Below are 10,551 nucleotides of genomic sequence, written 5' to 3' on the forward strand. Positions count from 1 at the left end.
TTGGTTTTCGAGAATATCAGGATGTCGTCGACGTAGCAGACGCAGAAAGGTAGGTCCCCCAGAATGCTATCCATTAGTCGTTGGAAGGTCGCCCCGGCGTTGCGTAGACCGAAGGTTGAGTATGCGAAGGTGTAGGATCCGAACGGCGTTACAATGGCAGTTTTCGGGATATCTTCCGGGAATACAGGGACCTGGAAGTAAGACTTGAGGAGGTCCATCTTGGTAAAAAACTTTGCGCCGTGCAACGCGTTCGTTAGGTCCTGCTTGTTGGGCAGCGGATAATGATCGGGCGTTGTGATGAGGTTGAGGCGCCTGTAGTCGCCGCAAGGTCTCCAGGACCCGTCCGGCTTTTTGACCATGTGCAGGGGTGATGCCCAGGGGCTCGATGCTTTCCTACAGATACCCATGCGTTCCATGTCCTCGAAGGCGCGTTTGGCATCCTTCAGTTTCTGAGGCTTGGACGGGGAACCTGGCGAGTGTCGGAGCTCGGGCTTGAAAACCTCGGAAAACTCTCGTAGGAGGTCGGCGTAAGGGCGCGTCGTTACGGCGGATACGGACATTGTTGCAGGGCCGTGTTCTAGGGCGTGAGACTGGCAGGTTCCCGTGTCGATGAGACGTCTGTTAGCGACATCGACGAGGAGTCCATGGTGGGCGAGGAAATCCGCACCGAGGAGGGGGCGATTGACGTCGGCGATAGCGAAGGGCCAAGAATACGAACGGCCTATGATAGATATCTTGAGGGTCTTGATCCCATAGCAATGTATGGGAGATCCGTTGGCGGCGATGAGTGAGGGAGCGTTTTTGTCGGGACCACGGTCTAGGTCGGACTTCGAAGGAGGGAACGTTGACTGCATTGCGCCGGTGTCCACCATGAGTCTACGGTTGGAAATGGTATCGAGGATACAGAAACCAATCTTGTTTTGGTTAACGGCGGCTGCGATGGTGGCAGGTGGATGCTTCTGGCGTCGTCTTCTAGGGAAACTGCATGGTGCTCTACATTTCTTGGTGTCACTGCCGAACTGTTGGTGGTAGAAGCACCATGCCGGGTTAGGCCTAGGGTTCGGTCGCGTCGGTTGCGGTGGTTTCTTTCTTGATAGAATGTTGATCTCGTCGTCCTCAAGGGCCATTGCCGAGGAGTCTATGGAAGAGCAGCTGTTGAAGGAGGAGAACGGAGGCGGTGTTGACGATGATGCTCCGAGGCGAGATGCTTTGGAGGCCTCGTGGAGCTTCTAAGCCTTCGACAGGAGTTCGTTCATCTGGAGCGTGTCGGCGTCTGTCAATTGGGCCCGTACGTCCTGTGGTAGGCGTCGAAGAAAGATTTCGCGAGATAAGCTAATCTCACGTCGTCGGCCGTTGCTGTCTGTTTCGGGGAGCATAAGCAGGCCGGTTAGTTCGTCCCACGCCTCGACAGGAGAGGTGTCACCCATGGGCTTGCCGGCGAGGTCCAGTACTTTCTGTGCCCTTGCTGAGACAGAGAGGGAGTAGATGCCGATGAGTTTCGTTCTCAGGTCGTCGTATGAAACTTGGCCGGCCTGGGCGTCGAGCCATGGGGAAATCTTGTCGAATACTTCTTCAGGTATGGAGGTGAGAACGATGTCAGCCTTGGCGCAGGAGTCGCTGAGTCTAGCGACGCGGAAGAGTACGTCCGCTCTCAGGAACCAGGAAGCGGTGTTGTGTTGAGAAAAGGGCGGCAGTTTGACTTTGGGCGTGGAGGCGAGGCCGTTGGGTGCGATGGGCGTGTTGCTTCCTGCATCGTGGCCAGACGACGAGTCGGCGAAGAGGTGAGAAGTTGATATGTCGGTTAAGCTCATCCTACTGCCTTACGTTCACCGAAGTGTGGGAGAACCAAAGGCAGGCTCGTGCCTAAGGTAACGGAGTATGTAGAAGGTAGCACGGCCGTAATAAGTCCGTTAATGGCAAAGCCAAAACCGCTGATGCTACTTTCAACTCCGGGGTCACCAGTTGTAAGGACAGTGAGACAAGCGTCACCAAGATCAACTGATACTTTATTCGAATGTGCACGGAAGTATATTACAAGGTGCGGACGGAAAGGTGGGATGACGTTGGCGCCAAATCAGATTGAAGTGCCCGCCAAAATATATGTGTTTTCTTACACTTACAAATATATGAATTATGGGTTAACAGAAACATGTTATGAAACGATACACATATCAAAACGTAGCTCTGGTAGAGCGGAATATATATACATAGGAAACCACAGTGTGGCGAAGAGAGAATTTAAAAAAATAAGTAGTTTGTCGATTTTCTGGACGACGAAGGGATCGGTGTCCTTACAGTATGTTTAATACAATTATAAAATAAATACTTGGGCGTAAGGTAGTTAACAGGGGGCACATTTCTAGATGGAAAAATATAATGAATAACAATATAATGATACAATAACTGGATTATTAATATCTTCAATAACCAGTTATTCTCTATACAATTAATGTTGAAGTCGAATCAAAACTCCAAAGTCCGAACACAACTTCCAACAAAAGAACATGTTTTCAAGGAAAACTTGATAATCTTAATGAAATAAGAAACATCCTTATATTATTACAATAATAACAAACTCCAATAATGAAATAAATCTATATTTCATATATTAAATATATAGGAAATCAAAGAACAAGAAATAAAATAATGGAGACCTTTCATGTGACGTCATCAGACGACTACTAACAGCAGAACTGATTCTGTTGAGTCGAACATTCGACACAACCATGCCCGGTGGGCCTAGTCAAGGTTGCCCACTCACGAGTAGGACTCGAACTCAACTGCCTTTTTTTGCACAGTAAGTGCGTTCTTATTTCCCCTACATTGCTTGTGGGGGGAGGGCTCTGGCTTGTCTCGCCTATTGGTAGCAGGTGACGTAACCGCACCATACTCGTTCTCACTCTGTGTCCCCTCTCCCCGATGTACCTGTTGACATGGAAACTGATTCAGTACACACGTGCTTAGGTCATCAAAAAATCAAGCAAAAATGAAAGGGGCTTGAACTGCTTCCCGTAACCCCATGGATCAGGGAGACAAGGTGATAGCTCGGCAATATCCACCCTACTTTCTGCGCAATTACTTTACTGCTTAGCCTTTGTTTAAAACAATATATTGTCCGTGACTAACATGCTACCGTCAGCAGGCCGTCAGACCCACCTTATGTGTACGCTCGCTCATGTACGGGCTTGAGCCCCGACCATGATTTGCATTCAATCGGATACCAACAACCTTGGTTTTACTTCGCAAGTCCAAAAGTTTGACTTGTTTGATTGCTCTTACGGGAGAAAACGGGAGCAAGGTACAGGAATGTTTGATCAGAGGGTTGTCCTGTTTACCCCCATACTTGATATGGATTGGCCGGTTTGTGCCAGTTATTATTATTACTATCATTACCTGCTAAGCTACAACTCTAGTAGGAAAAGCAGGATGCCATAAGTCCAGGGGCTCCTACAAGGAAAATAGCCCCGAGAGGGAAGGAAATCAGGAAATAAGAAAAGTAATTAAAATAAAATATTTCAAAAACAGTAACATTAAAATAGATATTTCATATATAAACTACAAAAACTTTCACAAAGTAAGAGGAAGATAAATAGATATAATAGTGTGCCTGAGTGTACCCTCAAGTAAGGGAATTCTACCCCAAGACAGTGGAAGACCATGGTACAGAGGCTATGGCACTACCCAAAACTAGAGACACAGTGCAGTAGTTGTCCCTTTGAGAGAAGAATTGTTTAGTAATCTCAGTGTTGTCAGGTGTATGAAGACAAAGGAGAATATGTAAAGAATAGGCCAGACTATTTGGTGTATGTGCAGGCAAATCAGCGGTCAAATCAACGTGCCAGTCCTCAGCGTGTATGACTGATTTCATAAGGCGTGAAAATATTTTGTCCATGTAAAGAAGCACAGGATTTATCTCCTTTAATGTCGTTACTGATCTTGAAATACGGCATTTTAATTATTCAAGACTTCCCTTTTAGTTTATTTGTTTCCTTTTTTCTTTTCCTCATTGGGCTACTTTTCCCTGTCGGAGCCCTTGGGCTTATAGTACCTTGACTTTTCCAATGAGGAATTTGTTGCGGCTTCAAAATTTTTAAAGCACTCCTAAGGATTTTTCTATATTCTTCCATATCAAGTGTAGCATCAAGAGGATCCTGGCAGCTTTTAACGTGGTCTACAACGAAAAGCGTCATTTGAACTGTTCTGTTCTATTCTTTCTTTTAACTTCAACTCACGATGTGCATACTGCTAGATACTAACTGGGCAGCTTTCCACATACAAGAGACCTATATACATTGTCTCTTAACAATGACGCCATAAGACATGGGTTGTGGTGACTTATGTGGTAACGTCTTTGACTGGTGATTGCCTGACTGGGGTTCGAGTCCCACCCAAACTCATTGGTTCCTTTGGTTGCTGCATTCTTACCATACTTATGAGCTAAGGATGAGAGTTTTGGGGAGTCTATAGGTCTATCTGTTTAGTCATCAGGCCATTGCCTGGCCCTCTTTGGTCCTACCTTGGGTGGAGAGGGGGCTTAGGCGCTGATCATATGTATAAACATATATGGTTAGTCTCTAGGGCATTGTCCTGCTTGATAGGGTAATGTTACTTTCCTTTACCTCTGCCATTCATGGGTGGCCTTTAAACCTTTAAACCTTTTGGATTTGACGCAAATTTTCCATGTGCTTGTTATAAGAAATCCGTCACAACATCAATACTGTATATCGGATATTTAAGTCACATTTCAATTTTTCAACATTTTCTAATAAGAAAAAAAAACGGTTTTAGCAGCAATATATTCTATAGGCAATTACGCAAATTCTTGTATAAGTCAACAGAACAAAGAAGCAGCTCAGAAAGACATTTAATATACTTGAAGAATCTATACATTTCTAAAACCGATAGATAAAGCAAATGAGTTGAGATGGAAATTCATTTGCTCTGTATACAATATAATGCAAATAAGATTTCCCTTTTTGATAAATTATCTTTTTCAAAATACTGATATCTTTTGTTTACATTTTTTAATATTTACTTGAATTTTCATATATTCATTTTCCTTACATCATAATTTAATATATATATATATATATATATATATATATATATATATATATATATATATATATATATATCCCATTTCAACGGATAATGAGACATAGGAACATGGGTGTTTTTCACGTTATTACAAAAATTTGTGAATAGACTGTCTACAGTTGACACTCAGGTGAGTGCCTTGTCTCAAAGAACGCACAAAGGTTACTGACTACCCCTCGCTAGCAAAATGCAATCTTGCTACAACAACATGCTGAATTATAGGTTTTGTGGAATTCTCATGATTATAGAGTTCATTTACCTTGACGCACAACACATATCTTCATACAACGATTAGGACAAGTTCCTCACTCCGCGAGGAGGTGCGCACACGCCCTCACTAGTCTATGATATATGGAGGACACTCCGACCCGGAATAGGCATGACAGGTACTAAACATAAATACAATATAAAATATATAAAAATCACCCAAAAATATAACACATCTTACACAAAAAAAATAAAAAATGAAATATTGCATGTAAAAATGTACACAATAAAATATAAATAATTTCACTCATTTCTTCTTATGACCTCTGCAACTAAAATACAGAATACCCAAAGTGAAAAAAAAGATCATATCAACATCAGTATTACACAACCTCATCAATAACCTTCCTCTGGTTGTGGGCAATACAGGCCTTTTTGGGCGGAAAAGGGGTAGGAATAGATATTCCTTTATCCCTCAATTTTACTTGTCCGGGTTTACGGTACAATTTCGCAACATAACTAACCACCACCATTTCGCCATTTTTTTTTTTTCTAAATCACTACTACACTTGCACTTGCAACTATCAACCGGTGGCCACTAGCCAGTTTCCCAAGAAAATCATTCATCTTCTCACCCTTCTCTTATAACTTTAAGTATAAGGTATTTACATCTACACACTCTCTGACACTGCCTTTCCTCAAGGCTGAACTTTAATCCCGTAGCCACTTGCCTTTCAGGAACCGTCCCGGCCCCAACAACCAGGAATCATATAAATACATGAATAATACAGCATCCGCCTGACGGATCTCGCCTGGCCTATTTAACCTCTGACTGTTTTTAGGTTCACTCGACAGTATGTCATACGTATTGCCACACTCAGCAAAATTACCACAACACTTTACGTATACATTAAGCATCAAAAGAAGAAATGAGGTCTGTTCAAACAACAACAACAGCAAAGGAAAAAAAATTCTACTCATCAACTTCAGGAATGTCATATGCAGGGGTAAGGAGGAACACTCTGATTGACACTTTTGAGAACTTCTTCTTCAGGTACCAATGTATGTGTGCCTGATGATGTTCAGACACTGCGCCATTAATAATGCTTTGTGTCACTATAGTGTTAGATTTACCCATCTTTACTCGGTACGGACCCAAATACGCTGGCTCTAGTTTGTGTTTCCTAGGTTATAATTATTTTAAATATACACGATTGCCCACAAATACTTTTACCGGTGCAATTTTGAACCGACCATCATACTTTGAGCTGTGTTTTTCATTAGCTCTTTTCAAAAACCTTCCAGTGGTGTTCATTACTCTCCTCAATAGATTTAATAAATATATACAGTATTGGTCAGATGAATAATTTGGCAATTGTTGTGAATTAATCAGGACCGTATATGGTAACACAGGATCTTGTCCATACACTAAAAAGAAAGGCATGTCCCTGAGTGAAGCATTATATGCAATGTTCAAAGCTAGCTCAGCTGTAGGAAGCAAGGCGGGCCAATAAACAGAGTCATCAGCCACTAAGTAACGTAAAATTCGCAATACTTCCCTTTTATGGGATTCCACTAAGCCATTAGCTGAATTCCTATATGCAGTCACTGAAAAGTGTTAAATTTTCATCAAGTCTGTGACTGATTTCGCCTCCTTGTTTATAAACTCGAGACCATTATCACGTATCAAAATTTTCGGGCAACCAAACGTAGTAATGAAAGAGCACAGTGCCTGGGCTAAAGAATTTGCTGATTTATCCAACATTGCGTAAGTATGAGTGTACCGAGTAAATACATCCACAAATACACATATATACCTACTGCATCAATATGCACCCTATAAAATTTAATAGGAATCACAGGACACTTTCTGGCATTCAGTACAGTGTTTTCATGTTCTTTGAAACAGTTACAAGCATGACAGCATTTTATATAAATCTCTATAGATTTTTTCATTCCAAACCAAAAGAAGGATTCACGTGCTCTCCTTAATGCTCTATCAATCCCTAAATGCCCTGCATACGGACTTGCATGTACAATGTGGATGGCTCGATTAATTAAAAAGGGAGGAAGAACTACCCGTGCACGAATTTCATCTCCCCTCTTTTCATAAGCACAATATAAGACATAATTTTCTATAAAAAAAAAATTCTCACGAGGCACATTCAGAAATGATGGATAACTCTCCGATTCCCATTTAATCATTGCTCGCACTCTTTCCATACATTCCTCTTTTTTCTGTCCCTCTCGGAATTTTTTTATGTCCCAACCTCCCAAGTCAATCAAACCTGCATCATCAGGGCATTCATTCTGGACACCCCTGGTCATGTCCTCGGCCACCCACATATATTAACCTTCACCGCTCATATCTCTCTCTCTCTCTCTCTCTCTCTCTCTCTCTCTCTCTCTCTCTCTCTTATCCCATTTTCTGATTGCTCCTCGGGTGAATTCACACCACGTTCTCTATTTTCTCTATTTTGATGGGGGTCTTCAATATTTTGATTAGGTTCCTCGTTCCTCTTCTGTGCCCTAGTTGTCACACCTATTACTCTACCTCTAGTGAGGGCATCAGCTACCTTGTTAGCTTTACCTTCTATGTGGTGAAAACCCTTTATATTAAACTGTAACTGTCTTTCAATTAATCTCGCTTGTCTAGATGTCAAATCATTTTTATTATACAAGTCACGTAAGGGGCGATGATCACTTTGCAACTCAATCGACTGACCTAATAAAAAGAACCAATGCCTCTCTAGAACCCAAAGAATATCCAAAGCCCCTCGATTGAATGTACTTTAATTCTTCTCTGCTCCTCTTAATGCCCTGGAAGCAAAACAAATGGGTGGCTCTCTACCTTTATCATCTCGTTGAGAAACTACGCCACTAATAGCTAAGCTACTTGCATCTGTTGTCACTAAAAACGAGCGATCAAATCTAGGATATACATGTAAGTCATTGTTAGTTAAGGCAGCTTTCAAATGGGTAAAGGCACTTTCCTCTCCCACTCCCCAATTTATCACTTTTTGTTTCTTTAAAGCATCTAAGGGTCTCGCTATATCTCCAAAACCTCTTATGAATTTACGGTAATACACAGTGAACCCAAGGAACCCAGCTACTTCCTTAGGGGTACGTGGCCTGGGGAAATCTCTAATAGCTTCTACTTTAATGGGGCAGGGTTGGATACCTTTTGGGGTTATTATGTGACCTGGAAATTTGACCTGTTCACAGAAAAATTTGCACTTTGACGAATTTATTTTCACACCATTACGTTGCATTGCTTCTAAAACTTTACGAATATTATTATGTTCTTCGGGCGTTTTCCCTGTAATTATGATATCGTCTAAATAAACAAGACCAATATGGCCAATTAAGAGAGATAAAACCGCCATCATTACTCTAGAGAAGTGACTTGGAGCATTTTTAACACCAAAATGAAGAAAATTAAACTGAAATAGTTGATCGTTAGCTATAAATGCTGTTGTACATTTAATGTCTTCCTGAATGGGTATTTGATAGTATCTGGACATTTAATCAATAGTTGTAAAATATTTACGCGCTTTCTCAAGTAATTCTTCGATCGAGGGTAATGGACATGCTTTATCCTTAGTGACTGCATTCAAATTCCTATAATCAAAACACAATCTTACCGAGCCATCCTTTTTTCTAACAGCTACAATTGGAGAAGCCCAGTGGGATTTGCTCTTCTCAATTATCCCTTGTTCCTTTAATTTACTAATTTCTCTTCCTATCTCTCCCTGGAAATGAATTATTATTATTATTATTATTATTACTTACTAAGCTACAACCCTAGTTGGAAAAGCAGTATGCTATAAGCCCAGGGGCTCCAACAGGGAAAATAGCTCAGTGCGGAAAGGAAAAAAGGAAAATAAAATATTCTAAGATGAGTAACAACAATAAATATCTCCTATATAAACTATAAAAACTTTAACAAAACAAGAGGAAGAGAAATAAGATAGGAGAGTGTGCTCGAGTGTACTCTCAAGCAAGAGAACTCTAACCCAAGACAGTGAAAGGCCATGGTACAGAGGCTATGGCACTACCCAAGACTAGAGAACAGTGGTTTGATTTTGGAGTGTCCTTCTCCTAGAAGAGCTGCTTACCATAGCTAAAGAGTCTCTTCTACCCTTACCAAGAGGAAAGTGGCACTGAACAATTACAGTGCAGTAACCCCTTGGGTGATGAAGAATTGTTTGGTAATCTGTGTTGTCAGGTGTATGAGGATAGAGGAGAATATGTAAAGAATATGCCAGACTATTCAGTGTGTATGTAGGCAAAGGGAAAATGAACCGTAACCAGAGAGGAGGGTCTAATGTAGTACTGTCTGGCCAGTCAAAAGACCCCATAACTCTCTAGCGGTAGTATCTCAATGGGTAACTTATAAGGCCTTGACCTGATCGGCTCCGCCTGCCCAGTTTCAATGCTAAAGGGAAATCGATCAATCCTCCTGGGTGGCTCGGCTATAATTACAATTACATCGTAATAATTATTAACAATGTCACTAACTACAGGTTGATATTCTGACAGACTAGTTTTCGCACTTGCATAATCAAGTTCTGAGTGCGTTCGTCTTTGAGGGCTGGAGTTGTGGCTCCCATTGATCTCATTATTAGCAACTTCACATAACTCTAATTCACACACAGAATCACTTCCTAACACAACTCTTTTGACAAATTAACTACCGTTATATCAGCTCTGTTCTCTTTTATTTCTGACAAGCCCTCGACGACTACGTGTGCCCAATTGTCATGGGGTCAAACAATGACCTTGGTTCCTTCCGGAAGAAGCTGACACGAGGTCACTGATATGCTCGTAAGTGTCTGGAGAGACAACACTTCTCCTCTTTCAGGTACAGCTTTTACCTTAATCGTCTCTCTGTGCCCGCACAAGCACTTACTCTCTCATGACTTTCTATAGGTAAAATGCACCCTCCTGCTTTTACTCTTATTGTATCTTTTCCCCAAAAATACATATTTGATTACTACTGATAAAGTCAATCCCTAATATAGCCTCGATTCCTGGAATTCCCAAGGTGGGCAAGACAAAAAAATCATATGTTGTATGGCTTATGTGTAGTTTATTTCCTCCTGGCGTGTCGAGGATGATGGTTGCCGCTGACTGTAGTGAGGAAAATCTTTTTTCAGTCGGTGAAAAGCTGGCCCCTGTGTCGATCAGCGCTCGAATGGATTTATCTGGTAGGTCAATCCTAGCTGCTAACATTCCTAGTGCTGC

The sequence above is a fragment of the Palaemon carinicauda genome, chromosome 7, assembly GCF_036898095.1.
Source record: "Palaemon carinicauda isolate YSFRI2023 chromosome 7, ASM3689809v2, whole genome shotgun sequence".
Lineage (NCBI taxonomy): Eukaryota > Metazoa > Arthropoda > Malacostraca > Decapoda > Palaemonidae > Palaemon > Palaemon carinicauda.